Here is a 21,468-nt window from a genome sequence, read left to right on the forward strand (position 1 = left end):
CTACACTCAAGTCAAGACACACCAAGTACCCATCACAAACTCTTATCCCTAGCATTACATTATTTTCCATTTGCCTCTCGTTTTCCTCTCCCCCACTTCACCCTTGCCGTTTTCTTCGCCCCTCTTCCGTTTGTCCTTCTGTTTGCTCGTGTTACCATGTGGCTTCTATTTGATTGCATCTTCGCTTGCTAAAAATCTATTGATATGGATCCTCATCCTCTTGCTAATCTTTTTAAAAGATTCAATTATGATGAACCAATTGCTAGTATTTGAGTGCACTAGATTATCTTTATGAGGTTTTGCTTGAAATTCGTGAATCTGAAAATTGTGATGAAGTGTTTTATGAAGTGATTCACGATAGATCTTTGAATAAAAAGCATGATTGCAATGATGTTATTATAAATTCTATGAATTTCAATTGTGCTAATAATATGCAAAACCCTAAGCTTGAGGATGCTAGTTTTGCTATGTCTACTATTTGTTGCAATGATCATGATTGGGGTGATTCTTCTTGTGTTCTTGAAAATTTATTTAAGCCCCATGATGAATATAAGATTGATAATGATGTTTGCAATATTGAAAGTGGGTTTGGAAGAGTGTCAACTTTAGATCCCACGTATTTGGAGAATGTTCGATCTTATGCAATTTTCGATAAAAAATGGGTTTGGAGAGGTCATGACTTTAGTTAATGTTAATCCCACTATTTTGGAAGAGTGTCAACTTTGCATGCATGTGGATCGTGTTGAAAATGTTTTATGTGAATTTGCTTATGATCCCACATGCAATTATTATGAGAGAGGAAAATATGATTGTAGAAATTTTCATGTTACTAAATTACCTCTCGTTATGTTGAGATTGCTATTGTTTCTTTTCGCTTCCTTGTGTATGCTAGTTTTTGCTTGCTATGATAATTTGTTTGCCTATAAGATGCCTATGCATAGGAAGTATGTTAGACTTAGATGTGTTTGTCACGTGTTTCATGATGCTCTTTTTGTGCTTCAATTCTTGTCTTTTATGTGAGCATTATTGAAATTATCAATCCCTATAGCTAGGGGCGTTAAACGATAGCGCTTGTTGGGAGGCAACCCAATTTTATTTTTGTTCCTTGCTTTTTTTTGCTATTTAGTAATAAATAAATCGTCTATCCTCTGTTATGATTGTGTTTTTTATGTTTTAATTAGTGTTTGTGCCAAGTAAAGCCTTTAGGATCTTCTTGAGTGATTGTTGTTTGATCTTGCTGGAAAAAAACAGAAAGTATGCGCTCACGAGAATAATTTTCTTTTTTTACCAGAGAGCGATAAAATACCAATTCCAACTTAATTAGATCAATATACAAATTATTTAGGATGTCCTAATTTCTCAGGGTTTTTGGAATTACAGAAGTATTCGGAACCTACAGATTACTACAGACTGTTCTATTTTTGACATATTCTGTTTTTCGCGTGTTGTTTACTTATTTTGATGAATCTATGGCTAGTATCGGGGGGTATGAACCATAGAAAAGTTGGAATACAGTAGGTTTAACACCAATATAAATAAATAATGAGTTCATTACATATCTTAAAGTGGTGGTTTGTTTTTTTATACTAACGGAGCTCATGAGATTTTCTGTTGAGTTTTGTGTTGTGAAGTTTTCAAGTTTTTGGGTAAAGATTTGATGTATTTAGGAACAAGGAGTGGCAAGAGCCTAAGCTTGGGGATGCCCAAGGAACCCCAAGGTAAAATTTAAGGACAGCCAAAAGCCTAAGCTTGGGGATGCCCCGGAAGGCATCCCCTCTTTTGCCTTCGTCTATCGGTAACTTTACTTGAGGCTATATTTTTATTCACCATGTGATATGTGTTTCGCTTGGAGCGTCTTGTATGATTTGAGTCTTTGCTTTTTAGTTTACCATAATCATCCTTGCTGTACACACCTTTTGGAGAGACACACATGAATCAGGATTTATTAGAATACTTTATGTGCTTCACTTATATCTTTTGAGCTAGATAATTTTGCTCTAGTGCTTCACTTATATCTTTTTAGAGCACGGTGGTGGTTTATTTTATAGAAATTATTGATCTCTCATGCTTCACTTATATTATTTTGAGAATCTTTTAGAACAACATGGTAATTTGCTTTGGTTAAGAAACTAGTCCTAATATGATAGGCATCCAAGATGGGTATAATAAAAACTTTCATATAAAGTGCATTGAATACTATAAGAAGTTTGATACTTGATGATTGCTTTGAGATATGAATATGGTGATATTAGAGTCATGCTAGTTGAGTAGTTGTGAATTTGAGAGATACTTGTGTTAAAGTTTGTGATTCTCGTAGCATGCACGTATGGTGAACCGTTATGTGATGAAGTCAGAGCATGCTTTATTTTTTGATTGTCTTCCTTATGAGTGGCGGTCGGGGACGAGCGATGGTCTTTTCCTACCAATCTATCCCCCTAGGAGCATGCGCATAATACTTCATTTTGATAACTAATAGATTTTTTGCAATAAGTATGTGAGTTCTTTATGACTAATGTTGAGTCCATGGATTATACGCACTCTCACCCTTCCACCATTGCTAGCCTCTCTAGTACCGCGCAACTTTTGGCGGTACCATAAACCCACCATTTACCTTCCTCAAAACAGCCACCATACCTACCTATTATGGCATTTCCATAGCCATTCCGAGTTATATTACCATGCAACTTCCCACCGTTTCGTTTATTATGACACGCTCCATCATTGTCATATTGCTTTGCATGATCATGTAGTTGACATCGTATTTGTGGCAAAGCCACCGTTCATAATTTTTCATACATGTCACTCTTAATTCATTGCACATCCCGGTACACCGCCGGAGGCATCCACATAGAGTCATATTTTGTTCTAAGTATCGAGTTGTAATTCTTGAGTTGTAAGAAAATAAAAGTGTGATGGTCATCATTATTAGAGCATTGTCCCAGTGAGGAAATGATGATGGAGACTATGATTCCCCACAAGTCGGGATGAGACTCCGGACGAAAAAAAAGAAAAAAAAAGAGGCAATGAAAAAAAAGAGAAAAGGCCCAAATAAAATAAAAAATGAGAGAAAAAGAGAGAAGGGGCAATGCTACTATCCTTTTTCCGCACTTGTGCTTCAAAGTAGCACCATGATCTTCATGATAGAGAGTCTCTTATGTTGGCCATTTCATATACTAGTGGAAACTTTTCATTATAGAACTTGGCTTGTATATTCCAATGATGGGCTTCCTCAAAATCCCCTAGGTCTTCGTGAGTAAGCAAGTTGGATGCACACCCACTTAGTTTCTTTTGTTGAGCTTTCATATACTTATAGCTCTAGTGCATCTGTTGCATGGAAATCCCTACTCACTCACATTAATATCTATCGATGGGCATCTCCATAGACCGTTGATACGCCTAGTTGATGTGACACTATCTCCTTTTGTCTTCTCCACAACCACCATTCTATTCCACCTATAATGCTATATCCATGGCTCACGCTCATTTATTGCGTGAAGATTGAAAAAATTTGAGAACATTAAAAGTATGAAACAATTGCTTGGCTTGTCATCGGGGTTGTGCATGATTTAAATATTTTGTGTGATCAAGATAAAGCATAGCCAGACTATATGATTTTGTAGGGACAACTTTCTTTGGCCATGTTATTTTGAGAAGACACAATGGCTTGGTTAGTATGATTGAAGTATTATTGTTTTTGTGTCAATATTAAACTTTTGTCCTAAAAAGCCAAGCAATTCAGGAGATTTGGAGTGGAGGTCAAGGAAGCCACGAGGCAGGAGGGCGCGCCCAGGGGGTAGGCGTTCCCCCACCCTCGTGGGCTCCTCGTAGCTCCACCGACCTACTTCTTTCACATATATTGGAGGTCAAGGAAGCCACGAGGCAGGAGGGCGCGCCCAGGGGGTAGGCGTTCCCCCACCCTCGTGGGCTCCTCGTAGCTCCACCGACCTACTTCTTTCGCATATATATATATACTCTTATGCCCTAAAAACATCCAGGGGAGCCACGAAACCACTTTTCCACCGCCACAACCTTCTGTACCCGTGAGATCCCATCTGGGGACGTTTTCCGATGATCTGCCGGAGGGGGATTCAATCACGGAGGGCTTCTACATCAACACCATAGCCTCTTCGATGATCTGTGGCTAGTTTACCACAGACCTTTGGGTCCATAGTTATTAGCTAGGTGGCTTCTTCTCTCTCTTTGGTTCTCAATACAAAGTTCTCCTCGATGTTCTTGGAGATCTATTCGATGTAATACTTTTTGCAGTGTGTTTGCCAAGATCCGGTGAATTGTGGGTTTATGATCAAGTTTATCTATGAACAATATTTGATTCTTCTCTGAATTCTTATATGCATGATTTGATATCTCTGCAAGTCTCTTCGAATTATCAATTTGGTTTGGCCTACTAGATTGATCTTTCTTGCAATGGGAGAAGTGCTTAACTTTGAGTTCAATCTTGCGGTGTCCTTTCCCAGTGACAGCAGGGGCAGCAAGGCACGTATTGTATTGTTGCCATCGAGGATAAAAAGATGGGGTTTATATCATATTGCTTGAGTTTATCCCTCTACATCATGTCATCTTGCCTAATGTGTTACTCTGTCCTTATGAACTTAATACTCTAGATGCATGCTGGATAGCGGCCGATGTGTGGAGTAATAGTAGTAGATGCAGAATCGTTTCGGTCTACTTGACACGGACGTGATGCCTATGTTCATGATAATGCCTAGATATTCTCATAACTATGCGCTTTTCTATCAATTGCTTGGCAGTAATTTGTTCACCCACCGTAATATATGCTATCTTGAGAGAAGCCACTAGTGAAACCTATGGCCCCGGGTCTACTTTACATCATATAAGTTTCCAATCTACAATTCTAGTTTACTATTTATTTTGCAATCTTTACCTTGCAATCTATACAAAAAATACCAAAAATATTTATTTTATTATATTTATCAGATCTCACTTTTGCAAGTGGTCGTGAAGGGACTAACAACCCCTTTATCGCGTTGGTTGCAAGGTTCTTATTTGTTTGTGCAGGTACTAGGCGATTTGCGTGTAGTCTCCTACTGGATTGATACCTTGGTTCTCAAAAAAAACAGAAGGGAAATACTTACGCTACTTTGCTGCATCACCCTTTCCTCTTCAAAGGAAAGCCAACGCATGCTCAAGAGGTAGCAAAATCTAAGACAAGAATTTTGGGATGAAGGGAGTACAATGGTGCACGAATTACACAGTTGCTCCCTGATTCCTACAAGAGATTAATTCGTGACATTAGAGACAATTACCGCAAATTTCAAGGAGCAGACCGACAAGCAAATAGTCATAGGAGGTGCTTGCCGGGCCTACGGCGAACACCTTCATGCTTGGTCTCCGGACACCGCACTCGGGCGCGATAGTGGTCTTCCCCACACCGCCCTCTGTTGGGGAACACAGTAATTTCAAAAAAATTCCTACGCACATGCAAGATCATGATGATGCATAGCAACGAGAGGGAAGATTGTCGTCCACGTACCCTCGTAGACCGTAAGCGGAAGCGTTATGACAACGCGGTTGATGTAGTCATACGTCTTCACGATCGACCAATCCCTAGTACCGAACGTACGACACCTCCGCGATCTACACACGTTCAACTCGGTGATGTCCCACGAACTCACGATCCAGTAGAGCTTCGAGGGAGAGTTTCGTTAGCACGACGGCGTGATGACGGTGATGATGATGCTACCGGAACAGGGCTTCGCCCAAGCACTGCTACGATATAACCGAGGTGGATTATGGTGGAGGGGGGCACCGCACACGGCTAAAAGATCAATGATCAACTTGTGTGTCTATGGGGTGCCCCCCTCCCCGTATATAAATGAGTGGAGGAGGGGGAGGGCCGGCCCTCTCTATGGCGCGCCCTAGGGAAGTTCTACTCCCTTCGGGAGTAGGATTCCCTCCCTTCCAAGTAGGAGTAGGAGAGGAATGAAGGAGGAGATAGGGAGGAAGGAAAGGGGGGCTGGCCCCCCTCCCAATTAGGATTGGGCTTGGGGGGCGCGTCTCCCTCCTTTCCTTTCCCTCTCCTCTATTACACTAAGGCCCAATAAGGCCCATATACTCTCCGGGGGGGTCCGGTAACCTCCCGGTACTCCGGAAAAAATGCCCGAACCACTCGGAACCATTCCGATGTGCAAACATAGGCTTCCAATATATCGATCTTTACGTCTCTACCATTCCGAGACTCCACGTCATGTCCGTGATCAAATCTGGGACTCCGAACTACCTTCGGTACATCAAAACACAAAAACTCATAATACCGATCGTCACCGAACGTTAAGCGTGCGGACCCTACGGGTTCGAGAACTATGTAGACATGATCGAGACATGTCTCCGGTCAATAACCAATAGAGGAACCTGGATGCTCATATTGGCTCCTACATATTCTACGAAGATCTTTATCGGTCAAACCGCATAACGGTATACGTTGTTCCCTTTGTCATCGGTATGTTACTTGCCCGAGATTCGATCGTCGGTATCTCAATACCTAGTTCAATCTCGTTACCGGCAAGTCTCTTTACTCATTCCTACATCCCATAACTAACTCATTAGCTACATTTCTTGCAAGGCTTATTGTGATGTACATTACCGAGAGGGCCCAGAGATACCTCTCCGACAATCGGAGTGACAAATCCTAATCTTGATCCATGCCAACTCAACAAACACCATCGGAGACACCTGTAGAGCACCTTTATAATCACCTAGTTACATTGTGACGTTTGGTAGCACACAAAGTGTTCCTCTGGTATTCGGGAGTTGCATGATCTCATAGTCATAGGAACATGTATAGTTATGGAGAAAGCATAACAACAAACTAAACGATCATCGTGCTAAGCTAACAGATGGGTCAAGTCAATCACATCATTCTCTAATGATGTGATCCCGTTAATCAAATGGCAACTCATGTCCATGGTTAGGAAACTTAACCATCATTGATTCAACGAGCTAGTTAAGTAGAGGGAAACTAGTGACACTCTGTTTGTCTATGTATTCACACATGTACTAAGTTTCCGGTTAATACAATTCTAGCATGAATAATAAACATTTATCATGATATAAGGAAATATAAATAACAACTTTATTATTGCCTCTAGGGAATATTTCTTTCAGTCTCCCACTTGCACTAGAGTCAATAATCTAGATTACATTGTAATGATTCTAACACCCAAGGAGTCTTGGTGCTGATCATGTTTTGCTCGTGAGAGAGGTTTAGTCAACGAGTCTGCAACATTCAGATCCGTATGTATCTTGCAAATCTCTATGTCTCCCTCCTTGACTTGGTCGTGGATGGAATTGAAGCGTCTCTTGATGTGCTTGGTTCTTTTGTGAAATCTGGGTTCCTTTGCCAAGGCAATTGCACCAGTATTGTCGCAAAAGATTTTCATTAGACCCGATGCACTAGGTATGACACCTAGATCGGATATCAACTCCTTCATCCAGACTCCTTCATTTGCTGCTTCCGAAGCAGCTATGTATTCCGCTTCACATGTAGATCCCGCCACAACGCTTTGCTTGGAACTGCACCAACTGACAGCTCCTCCATTTAATAAAAACATGTATCCAGTTTGTGACTTAGAGTCATCCGGATCAGTGTCAAAGCTTGCATCGACGTAACCGTTTACGACGAGCTCTTTGTCACCTCCACATACGAGAAACATATCCTTAGTCCTTTTCAGGTATTTCAGGATGTTCTTGACCGCTCTCCAGTGATCCACTTCTGGATTACTTTGGTACCTCCCTGCTAAACTTATAGCAAGGCACACATCAGGTCTGGTACACAACATTGCATACATGATAGAGCCTATGGCTAAAGCATAGGGAACACCTTTCATTTTCTCTCTATCTTCTGCAGTGGTCGGGCATTGAGTCTGACTCAACTTCACATCTTGTAATACAGTCAAGAACCCTTTCTTTGCCTGATCCATTTTAAACTTCTTTAAAACTTTATCAAGGTATGTGCTTTGTGAATGTCCAATTAGGCGTCTTGATCTATCTCTATAGATCTTGATGCCCAATATATAAGCAGCTTCACTGAGGTCTTTCATTGAAAAAATCTTATTCAAGTATCCTTTTATGCTATTCAGAAATTCAGTATCATTTCCGATTAACAATATGTCATCTACATATAATATTAGAAATGCTACGGAGCTCCCACTCACTTTCTTGTAAATACAGGCTTCTCCGAAAGTCTGTATAAAACCATATGCTTTGATCACACTATCAAAGCATATATTCCAACTCCAAGAGGCTTGCACCAGTCCATAAATGGATCGCTGGAGCTTGCACACTTTGTTAGCACCTTTTGGATCGACAAAATCTTCGGGTTGCATCATATACAACTCTTCTTTAAGATATCCATTAAGGAATGCAGTTTTGACATCCATTTGCCAAATTTCATAATCATAAAATGCGGCAATTGCTAACATGACTCGGACGGACTTAAGCATCGCTACGGGTGAGAAGGTCTCATCGTAGTCAACTCCTTGAACTTGTCGAAAACCTTTCGCAACAAGCGAGCTTTGTAGACAGTAACATTTCCGTCAGCGTCAGTCTTCTTCTTGAATATCCATTTATTCTCTATGGCCTGCCGATCATCGGACAAGTCAACCAAAGTCCATACTTTGTTCTCATACATGGATCCCATCTTAGATTTCATGGCTTCAAGCCATTTTGCAGAATCTGGGCTCATCATCGCTTCCTCATAGTTCGTAGGTTCGTCATGGTCAAGTAACACGACTTCCAGAACAGGATTACCGTACCACTCTGGTGCGGATCTTACTCTGGTTGACCTACGAGGTTCGGTAGTAACTTGATTAGAAGTTTCATGATCATCATCATTAGCTTCCTCACTTGCTAGTGTAGGAGTCATAGGAACAGATTTCTGTGATGAACTACTTTCCAATAAGGGAGCAGGTACAGTTACCTCATCAAGTTCTACTTTCCTCCAACTCACTTCTTTCGAGAGAAACTCCTTCTCTAGAAAGGATACATTCCTAGCAACGAATGTCTTGCCTTCGGATATGTGATAGAAGGTGTACCCAACAGTCTCCTTTGGGTATCCTATGAAGACACATTTCTCCGATTTGGGTTCGAGCTTACCAGGTGATGACCCACAAGTATAGGGGATCTATCGTAGTCCTTTCAATAAGTAAGAGTGTCGAACCCAACGAGGAGCAGAAGGAAATGATAAATGGTTTTCAGCAAGGTATTCTCTGCAAGTACTGAAATAAGTGGTAACAGATAGTTTTGTGATGAGATAATTTGTAACGAGCAACAAGTAACAAAAGTAAATAAAGTGCAGCAAGGTGGCCCAATCTTTTTTGTAGCAAAGGACAAGCCTGGACAAACTCTTATATAAGGAAAAGCGCTCCCGAGGACACATGGGAATATCGTCAAGCTAGTTTTCATCACATTCATATGATTCGCATTCGGTACTTTGATAATTTGACATGTGGGTGGACCGGTGCTTGGGTGTTGTTCTTACTTGAACAAGCATCCCACTTATGATTAACCTCTATTGCAAGCATCCGCAACTACAACAAAAGTATTAAGGTAAACCTAACCATAGCATGAAACATATGGATCCAAATCAGCCCCTTACGAAGCAACGCATAAACTAGGGTTTAAGCTTCTGTCACTCTAGCAACCCATCATCTACTTATTACTTCCCAATGCCTTCCTCTAGGCCCAAATAATGGTGAAGTGTTATGTAGTCGACATTCACATAACACCACTAGAGGCTAGACAACATACATCTCATCAAAATATCGAACGAATACCAAATTCACATGACTACTAATAGCAAGACTTCTCCCTTGTCCTCAGGAACAAACGTAACTACTCACAAAGCATAAACATGTTCATAATCAGAGGGGTATTAATATGCATAAAGGATCTGAACATATGATCTTCCACCAATTAAACCAACTAGCATCAACTACAAGGAGTAATTAACACTACTAGCAACCTACTAGCACCAATCCCGGACTTGGAGACAATAATTGGATACAAGAGATGAACTAGGGTTTTGAGATGAGATGGTGCTGATGAAGATGTTGATGGAGATTGCCCTCTCCCGATGAGAGGAGCGTTGGTGATGATGATGGCGATGATTTCCCCCTCCGGGAGGGAAGTTTCCCCGGCAGAACAGCTCTGCCGGAGCTCTAGATTGGATCCACCAAGGTTCCGCCTCGTGGCGGCGGAGTTTCGTCCCAAAAGGTTGCTTCCTATTTTTTTCTCGGCGAAAGACTTCATATAGGTGAAGATGGTCATCGGAGAGCCACCAGGGGGCCCACGAGGTAGGGGGCGCGCCCTAGGGGGGGCGCCCCCACCCTCTTGAGCAGGGTGTGGGCCCCTGGTCTTCATCTTTGGCGAGGATTTTTCATTATTTATTATAAGGTGTTCCGTGGAGTTTCAGGACTTTTGGAGTTGTGCAGAATAGGTCTCTAATATTTGCTCCTTTTCCAGCCCAGAATTCCAGCTGCTGGCATTCTCCCTCCTGATGTAAACCTTGTAAAATAAGAGAGAATAGCCATAAGTATTGTGACATGATGTGAAATGACAGCCCATAATGCAATAAATATCGATATAAAAGCACCATGCAAAATGGACGTATCAACTCCCCCAAGCTTAGACCTCGCTTGTCCTCAAGCGAAAAGCCGAAATCGAAAAATATGTCCATATGTTTAGAGATGAAGGTGTAGATAAAAATAAAATACGGACATGAGGGCATCATGATCATTCTTAGAGCAACAACTTATATAATTCTTGTCATATTATATCTTATGCTAGAGTAATAATTCAATCACAATATCAAGTGTGAATCGTAAACTTCATCGAAAATTAACAAACTATAATCTCAGTCATTGAAGCAATTGCAATTTATCATAACATAGGAAAGAGTCAATGTATAAGAGCTTTTCAGCAAGTCCACATACTCAACTATCATATAATCTTTCACAATTGCTGACACTCATGCAATACTTATGGGTATGGAGTTTTAATCGGACACAGAGAAAGATAGGGGCTTATAGTCTTGCCTCCCAACGTTTTACCTCAAGGGTAATGTCAATAGTAATAGTTCATGAAAACCCACATCCAATTAGCCATATATACCGGGATCTTTCCAACATATTGTGCTTGCAAAGGGTAGAGTGTAAAAAGGAAGGGTGAAGATCACCATGACTCTTGCATAAGGTAGAAGATAATGATAAAAGATAGGCCCTTTGCAGAGGGGAGCAGAGGTTGCCATGCGCTTTTATGGTTGGATGCACAAAATCTTAATGCGAAAGAACGTCACTTTATATTGCCCCTTGTGATATGAACCTTTATTATGCAGTCCGTCGCTTTTATTACTTCCACATCACAAGATCGTATAAAGTTTATTTCTCCCACACCAATCAATCATACATATTTAGAGAGCAATTTTTATTGATTTGCACCGATGACAACTTACTTGAAGGATCTTATTCAATCCATAGGTAGATATGGTGGACTCTCATGGCAAAACTGGTTTAAGGGTATTTGGAAGCACAAGTAGTATCTCTACTTGGTGCTGAGAATTTGGCTAGCATGAGGGGGAAAGGCAAGCTCATCATGTTGGAAGATCCAAGACAATATAATTTATCTCAGATGTAAGCAAACATAACCCATTATGTTGTCTTCCTTGTCCAATGTCAACTCTTTAACATGTCATATTTTAATGAGTGCTCACAATCATAAAAGATGTCCAAGATAGTGTATTTATATGCAAAGACCTCTCTTTCTTTATTACTTCCTATTAATTGCAACGATGACCAAAACTATGTTTCTCAACCCTCAATAACTTTTATTCATCATACTCTTTCTATGTGAGCTCATTACTCTCCATAAGACTCACATGATCTCTTTGTTTCTTTTTTATTTCTTTCTCTTTTATTTTATTCACTTAGGATCATGGCAAAATAATCAAGCCCTTGACTCAACACTAATCTTTATTATATAGCTCACGGACTCGATTACATAGAAGGATAATAAAGAAAAACTCACAACTAGATCATGCCATAAACTTTATTCTACCAGATCAAAATACTACTAATAGGATCGAACTAAGGAAAAAGGTAAAGATAGGAGTTGTGATTGTGATACGATACAGGGGCACTCCCCCAAGCTTGGCAGTTGCCAAGTGGAGTGCCCATACCCAGGTGATTATGTCTCCTTTGTTGGTGAAGAAGGTGGAGGTGTTGTTGATGATGCGGGCTTGTCATCCATCTTCCAAGGCATAGGTTCACCATCGTAGAAGGATGATCGAGTCTCCGGAATCCTCGAATCTGCAGCCAAACTCATTCTTTTGAATCTATATTCATACTCATAGTTTTGGTTTTGCAGGTCATAGATTTGGGCTTGGAGGTGCTCGATCTTCTCATGTAGCTTGAATATGGCCTCCTCGGTGTTCTTGGCATCCGGCTTGTAGTTGTTAGTGAACTCCGCGAGCATCATGTGGCTAGCGTTGATTCCACGCTCCACCATCCCCTGGCACTTGAAAACTTTTTGCTCCATTGCTTCGAGCCTCGTCTCCACGCTTCCAGTTCCCTTTGGTCCCTCAGCATCGCGGATGTGCAGCAACCCATCACGCATCTCAATGGTTTGAGGGTGTCGCAGCACCTCCGCGAGGTAAGGGTTGATGAACTTCTCGAAGAACTTGTCCTTGGAAGCACTTGGGGACGTCATGATAATCTGTCAAAAAACAGCTCGAAACAAAAACAGGAGATTTTTGCGTGATACGGGAGTCAAAACCTTCGGGAGAATATATAATGAATTTTTGCCGACCAAAATACGTATCGTGCAAGAAAACGGAGTCCGGAAGGCACACGAGGTGCTCATGAGGTAGGGGGCGCGCCCTCCACCCTCGTGGGGCCCTTGTGTCCTTCCCGGACTGCTACTTAATTTTCTATTTTTCTAAATATTCCAAAACGAAGAAATATTGCCTTAAAAATTGTTTTGGAGTCGGTTTACTTACCGTACCACATACCTATTCCTTTTCGGAGTCTGAAACGTTCTGGAAAGTGTCCCTTATGTATTCCTCCGGGGTTACGGTTTCAACAATATTGGTTTCAACATTTATGGGATTACCTGAGATATAATGTTTGATTCTTTGACCGTTTACCACCTTCGGATTTGTGCCTTCGAAGTTGTTGATTTTTATGGCACCGGAACGATAGACCTCCTCGATAACATAGGGGCCTTTCCATTTAGAGAGAAGTTTCCCTGCAAAAAATCTTAAACAAGAGTTGTATAGCAATACATAATCACATAAATTAAACCCACGCTTTTGTATCCTTTTGTCATGCCATCTTTTAACCTTTTCTTTAAACAACTTGGCATTTTCATAAGCTTGGGTTCTCCATTCATCAAGTGAGCTAATATCAAATAACCTCTTTTCACCGGCAAGTTTGAAATCATAGTTGAGCTCTTTAATAGCCCAATATGCCTTATGTTCTAGTTCGAGAGATAAGTGACATGCTTTTCCATATACCATTTTATACGGAGACATAACCATAGGATTTTTATATGCAGTTCTATAGGCCCATAATGCATCATCAAGTTTCTTGGACCAATTCTTTCTAGACCTATTGACAGTCTTTTGCAAAATTAATTTGAGTTCTCTATTACTCAATTCTACTTGACCACTAGACTGTGGGTGATACGGAGATGCAATTCTGTGATTGACGTCATATTTAGCAAGCATTTTACAGAAAGCACCATGAATAAAATGTGAACCACCATCAGTCATTAAATATCTAGGGACTCCAAACCTTGGAAAAATAAATTCTTTAAGCATTTTAATAGAAGTGTTATGATCAGCACTACTAGTTGGAATAGCTTCTACCCACTTAGTAACGTAATCAACAGCAACTAAAATATGTGTATATCCATTAGAGGCAGGAAAAGGTCCCATATAATCAAAGCCCCAAACATCAAATGGTTCAATAACAAGTGAATAATTCATAGGCATTTCTTGACGTCTACTAATATTACCAATTCTTTGACATTCATCACAAGATAGGACAAACTTACGAGCATCCTTGAAGAGAGTAGGCCAATAAAAACCAGATTGCAATACCTTATGTGCAGTTCTATCTCCCGCATGGTGTCCTCCATAAGTTTCGGAGTGGCACTTGCGTAGGATCTATTCCTGTTCATGCTCAGGTACACAACGTCTAATAACACCATCTACTCCTTCTTTATAAAGATGTGGGTCATCCCAAAAGTAATGTCTCGAATCATAGAAGAACTTTTTCTTTTGTTGGTATGTGAAGCTAGGTGGTATAAATTTAGCAACTATGTAATTAGCATAATCAGCATACCAAGGGGTACTATGAGAAGTACTTATGACATTTAATTGTTCATCAGGAAAGCTATCATCAATAGGTAGTGGGTCATCAAGAACATTCTCTAACCTAGATAAGTTGTCTGCAACGGGGTTCTCAGCTCCTTTTCTATCAATAATATGCAAATCAAATTCTTGTAGCAAGAGAAACCATCTAATAAGTCTAAGTTTAGCATCTTTCTTCTCCATAAGATATTTAATAGCAGCATGATCTGTGTGGATAGTTACTTTAGAATCAACAATATAAGGTCTGAACTTATCACAAGCAAATACAACTGCTAAAAGTTCTTTTTCAGTAGTAGCATAATTTCTTTGAGCATTGTCTAGAGTCTTACTAGCATAATGGATAACATTTAATTTCTTATCAACTCTTTGCCCTAGAACAACACCTACAGCATAATAACTAGCATCACACATAATTTCAAAGGGTAAATTCCAATCAGGTGGCTGAACAATAGGTGCAGAGACTAATGCTTTCTTAAGTATTTCAAATGCTTCTACACAATCATCATCAAAGACAAACGGTATATCTTTTTGTAATAAATTAGTCAGAGGCCGAGAAATTTTTGAGAAGTCATTAATGAACCTCCTATAAAATCCGGCGTGACCAAGGAAACTTCTTATACCTTTGATGTCCTTGGGACATGGCATCTTTTCAATAGCATCAACCTTGGCTTTATCAACTTCAATATCTCTTTCAGAAACTTTATGCCCCAAGACAATACCTTCATTGACCATAAAGTGGCACTTTTCCCAATTCAAGACAAGATTAGTTTCTTCACATCTCTGCAAAACTCGATCAAGATTGCTCAAGCAATCATCAAAAGAAGATCCATAGACGGAAAAGTCGTCCATGAAAACCTCACAAATCTTTTCACAAAAGCCAAAGAATATAGCCATCATGCATCTTTGAAAGGTAGCAGGTGCATTACATAAACCAAAAGGCATATGTCTATAAGCAAAAGTACCAAAAGGGCATGTAAAAAGTAGTCTTTGATTGATCCTTAGCCGACACAGGTATTTGAGAGAAACCAGAATAACCATCTAGAAAGCAGTAATGTGTATGTTTGCATAATCTTTCTAGCATTTGATCGATAAAAGGTAAGGGGTAATGATCTTTCTTAGTAGCCTTATTTAATTTGCAGAAATCAATTACCATCCTATAACCTGTAATAATTCTTTGTGGAATCAATTCATCTTTATCATTAGGAACAACAGTAATGCCTCCCTTCTTAGGGACACAATGAACAGGACTTACCCACTGTCTATCAGCAACGGGATAAATTATACCTGCCTCCAGAAGCTTTAGTATTTCTTTTCTTACCACTTCTTTCATTTTAGGATTCAGACGTTGTTGAGGATCACGAACTGGTTTGGCATCTGCTTCCAAATTTATTTTGTGTTGATATAGAGTGGGACTAATGCCCTTAAAATCATCAAGAGTATATCCAATAGCAGCACGATGCTTCTTCAGAGTTTTCAATTATCTTTCTTCTTCATGATCTGAAAGGTTAGCACTAATAATAACAGGATATATCTTCTTTTCATCAAGATAAGCATATTTAAGATTATCAGGCAACGGTTTAAGCTCAAACACGGGATCACCCTTAGGTGGAGGAGGATCCCCTAGGATTTCAACAGGCAAATTATGTTTCAGCATAGGTTCCTATTTAAAGAATACTTCATCTATTTCCCTTCTTTCATTCATAAACATATCATTCTCATGGTCTAGCAAACATTGTTCTAAAGGATCATTAGGAGGTACGGCAATAGAAGCAAGACCAATAATTTCATCCTTACTAGGCAATTCTTCTTCACGGTGTTGTTTACTAATTTTAGAGAAATTAAATTCATGAGTCATATCATCCAAGCCGACAGTAACAACATCCCTTGTGCAATCTATGGTAGCATTAACAGTATTTAAGAAGGGTCTACCAAATATAATGGGACAAAAGCTATCTTGTGGGGAACGAAGAACAAGAAAATCAGCAGGATATTTAGTTTTCCCACACAAGACTTCAACATCTCTAACAATTCCCATTGGTGAAATAGTATCTCTATTAGCAAGTTTAATAGTAACATCAATTTCTTCTAACTCAACAGGTGCAATGTCATGCATAATTTCTTTGTATAAGTCAATAGGTATTGCACTTACACTAGCACCCATATCACATAAGCCATGATAACAATGATCTCCTATTTTAACAGCAATAACAGGCACGCCTACCATAGGTCTATGTTTATCTTTAGCACACGGTTTAGCAATTCTAGCAGTTTCACCGCAGAACTGAATAACATGCCCATCTATATTATCAGACAAGAGATCTTTAACAATAGCAATATTAGGTTCAACTTTAACTTGCTCAGGAGGTGTATATGTTTTAATATTGCTTTTACGAACCACAGTTAAAGCTTTAGCATGATCCTTTATCCTAACAGGGAAAGGTGGTTTTTCTACATAAGAAGTAGGAACAATAGGATCATTATAAGTGACAATCTTTTCTTCAACTTTAATAGGTGCAGCTACTTTTACTTCTATGGGAGGATGATATTTAAACCACTTCTCCTTAGGGAGATCAACATAAGTAGCAAAAGATTCACAGAAAGAAGCTACTATCTCAGAATCAAGTCCATATTTAGTGCTAAACTTACGGAAAATATCGGTATCCATAAAAGATTTAACACAATCAAACTTAGGTGTCATACCTGACTCCTTACCATTGTCGAGGTCCCAATCTTCAGAGTTGTGTTTAATTCTATCCAATAAATCCCATATAAATCCAATAGTCTTCATCATAAAAGAGCCAGCACAAGAAGTATCGAGCATGGTGCGATTATTTTCAGAAAGCCGAGCATTATTTTTTTGAAGAATTGTTTCTCTTGGAAGCTCATGATTGGGGCATGAATATAACATTGATTTAAGCCTCCCCCAGCTTGAGCGATGCTTTCTCCTTCGCGAGGCCAAAAATTATATATATAATTGCGATCACGATGAACAAGATGCATAGGATAAAACTTCTGATGAAATTCCAATTTCAATCGTTTGTAATTCCAAGACCTCATATCATCACATAGCCTATACCATGTCGAAGCATCTCCCCTCAAAGATAAGGGGAAGACCTTCTTCTTAACAACATCTCCGGATACACCTGCAAGCTTAAATAATCCACAAACTTCATCCACATATATTAGATGTTCATCAGGATGTTTTGTTCCATCTCCTAAAAAAGGATTAGCCAGCAGTTTTTCTATTATACCCGAAGGAACTTCAAAGCAAGCATTTCCATTTTCATTTTCATTTTCAGTAGGTTCAGTAGGTTGAGGAGCAACTCTTTGCTCTACTGGTCGGGGTGAAGATACCCCGAACAAGCCCCTCAGAGGATTACTTTCCATAGTAACAAGTGACAGTAAATTTCAGCACACTATATAAATTTTTCCTTACCAAATTCCACCTACCAAAGGCGCTTCACCCCCCGGCAACAGTGCCGGAAAAGAGTCTTGATGACCCACAAGTATAGGGGATCTATCGTAGTCCTTTCGATAAGTAAGAGTGTCGAACCCAACGAGGAGCAGAAGGAAATGATAAACGGTTTTCAGCAAGGTATTCTCTGCAAGTACTGAAATAAGTGGTAACAGATAGTTTTGTGATGAGATAATTTGTAACGAGCAACAAGTAACAAAAGTAAATAAAGTGCAGCAAGGTGGCCCAATCCTTTTTGTAGCAAAGGACAAGCCTGGACAAACTCTTATATAAGGAAAAGCGCTCCCGAGGACACATGGGAATATCGTCAAGCTAGTTTTCATCACATTCATATGATTCACGTTCGGTACTTTGATAATTTGACATGTGGGTGGACCGGTGCTTGGGTGTTGTTCTTACTTGAACAAGCATCCCACTTATGATTAACCTATATTGCAAGCATCCGCAACTACACCAAAAGTATTAAGGTAAACCTAACCATAGCATGAAACATATGGATCCAAATCAGCCCCTTACGAAGCAACGCATAAACTAGGGCTTAAGCTTCTGTCACTCTAGCAACCCATCATCTACTTATTACTTCCCAATGCCTTCCTCTAGGCCCAAATAATGGTGAAGTGTTATGTAGTCGACGTTCACATAACACCACTAGAGGCTAGACAACATACATCTCATCAAAATATAGAACGAATACCAAATTCACATGACTACTAATAGCAAGACTTCTCCCTTGTCCTCAGGAACAAACGTAACTACTCACAAAGCATAAACATATTCATAATCAGAGGGGTATTAATATGCATAAAGGATCTGAACATATTATCTTCCACCAATTAAACCAACTAGCATCAACTACAAGGAGTAATTAACACTACTAGCAACCTACTAGCACCAATCCCGGACTTGGAGACAAGAATTGGATACAAGAGATGAACTAGGGTTTTGAGATGAGATGGTGCTGATGAAGATGTTGATGGAGATTGCCCTCTCCCGATGAGAGGAGCGTTGGTGATGACGATGGCGATGATTTCCCCCTCCGGGAGGGAAGTTTCCCTGACAGAACAGCTCTGTCGGAGCTCTAGATTGGATCCACCAAGGTTCCGCCTCGTGGCGGCGGAGTTTCGTCCCAAAAGGTTGCTTCCTATTTTTTCTCGACGAAAGACTTCATATAGGAGAAGATGGTCATCGGAGAGCCACCAGGGGCCCACGAGGTAGGGGGCGCGCCCTAGGGGGGGGCGCCCCCACCCTCGTGAGCAGGGTGTGGGCCCCCTGGTCTTCATCTTTGGCGAGGATTTTTCATTATTTATTATAAGGTGTTCTGTGGAGTTTTAGGACTTCTGGAGTTGTGCAGAACAAGTCTCTAATATTTGCTCCTTTTCTAGCCCAGAATTCCAGCTGCCGGCATTCTCCCTCCTTATGTAAACCTTGTAAAATAAGAGAGAATAGCCATAAGTATTGTGACATAATGTGAAATAACAGCCCATAATGCAATAAATATCGATATAAAAACATGATGCAAAATGGACGTATCACCAAGTTGAAGCTTTTTCACATAAGCATCGCAGCCCCAAACTTTATGAAACTACATTTTTGGTTTCTTGCCAAACCATAGTTCATAAGGCGTCGTCTCAACGGATTTAGATGGTGCCCTATTTAACATGAATGTAGCCGTCTCTAAAGCATAACCCCAAAATGATAGCGGTAAATCAGTGAGAGACATCATAGATCGCACCATATCTAGTAAAGTACGATTACGACGTTCGGACACACCATTACGCTGTGGTGTGCCAGGTGGTGTGAGTTGCGAAACTATTCCGCATTGTTTCAAATGAAGTCCAAACTCATAACTCAAATATTTGCCTCCACGATCAGATCATAGAAACTTTATTTTCTTGTTACGATGATTTTCCACTTCACTCTGAAATTCTTTGAACTTTTCAAATGTTTCATACTTATGTTTCATCAAGTAGATATACCCATATCTGCTCAAATCATCTGTGAAGGTGAGAAAATAACGATACTGCCGCGAGCCTCTATATTCATTGGACCACATACATCGGTATGTATGATTTCCAACAAATCTGTTGCTCGCTCCATTGTTCTGGAGAACAGAGTTTTAGTCATCTTGCCCATGAGGCATGGTTCGCAAGTACCAAGTGATTCATAATCAAGTGATTCATAATCAAGTGATTCCAGAAGTCCATCAGAATGGAGTTTCTTCATGCGCTTTACACCAATATGACCTAAACGGCAGTGCCACAAATAAGTTGCACTATCATTGTCAACTCTGCATCTTTTGGCTTCAATACTATGAACATGTGTATCACTACTATCAAGATTTAGTAAAAGTAGACCACTCATCAGGGGTGCATGACCATAAAAGATATTACTCATATAAATAGAGCAACCATTATTCTCTGATTTAAATGAATAACCGCCTCGCATCAAACAAGATCCAGATATAATGTTCATGCTCAATGTTGGCACCAAATAACAATTATTTAGGTCTAATACTAATCCCGAAGGTAGATGTAGAGGTAGCGTGCCGACGGCGACCATATCGACTTTGGAACCATTTCCTACGTGCATCGTCACCTCGTCATTATCCAATCTTCGCTTAATCCGTAGCCCCTATTTCGAGTTGCAAATGTTAGTAACTGAACCAATATCAAATACCCAGGCACTACTGCGAGCATTAGTAAGTTACACATCAATAACATGTATATCAAATATACCTTTCACTTTGCCATCCTTCTTCTCCGCCAAATACTTGGGGCAGTTCTGCTTCCAGTGACTAGTTCCTTTGTAGTAGAAACACTCAGTCTCAGGCTTAGGTCCAGACTTGGGTTTCTTCACTTGAGCAGCAACTGGCTTGTTGTTCTTCTTGAAGTTCCCCTTCTTCCCTTTGCTCTTTTTCTTGAAACGGGTGGTCTTGTTGACCATCAACACTTGATGTTCCTTCTTGATTTCTACCTTCGCAACTTTTAGATTGCGAAGAGCTCGGGAATCGTCTTATCCATCCCTTGCATATTATAGTTCATCACGAAGCTCTTGTAGCTTGGTGGCAGTGATTGGAGAACTCTTTCAATGATACTATCACCAGGAAGATTAACTCCCAATTGAGTCAAGTGGTTGTGGTACCCAGACATTCTGAGTATATGTTCACTGACAGAAGTATCCTCCTCCATCTTGCAGTTGTAGAACTTATTGGAGACTTCATATCTCTCAATCCGGGCATTTGCTTGAAATATTAACTTCAACTCCTAGAACTTATCATATGCTCCATGACATTAAAAACGTCGTTGAAGTCCCGGTTCTAAGCCGTAAAGCATGGCACACTGAACGATCGAGTAGTCATCAGCTTTGCTCTGCCAGGTGTTCATAACATCTGGCGTTGCTCCTGCAGCAGGTTTGTCACCTAACGGTGCTTCCAGGACGTAATTCTTCTGTGCAGCAACGAGGATAATCCTCAAGTTACGGACCCAGTCCATATAGTTGCTACCATCATCTTTCAACTTAGCTTTCTCTAGGAACGCATTAAAATTCAACGGAACAACAGCACGGTCCATCTATCTACAACAACATA

Source organism: Triticum urartu, chromosome 3A, assembly GCF_056163025.1.
Source record: "Triticum urartu cultivar PI428250 chromosome 3A, HENAU_Tu73, whole genome shotgun sequence".
Taxonomy (NCBI): Eukaryota; Viridiplantae; Streptophyta; class Magnoliopsida; order Poales; family Poaceae; genus Triticum; species Triticum urartu.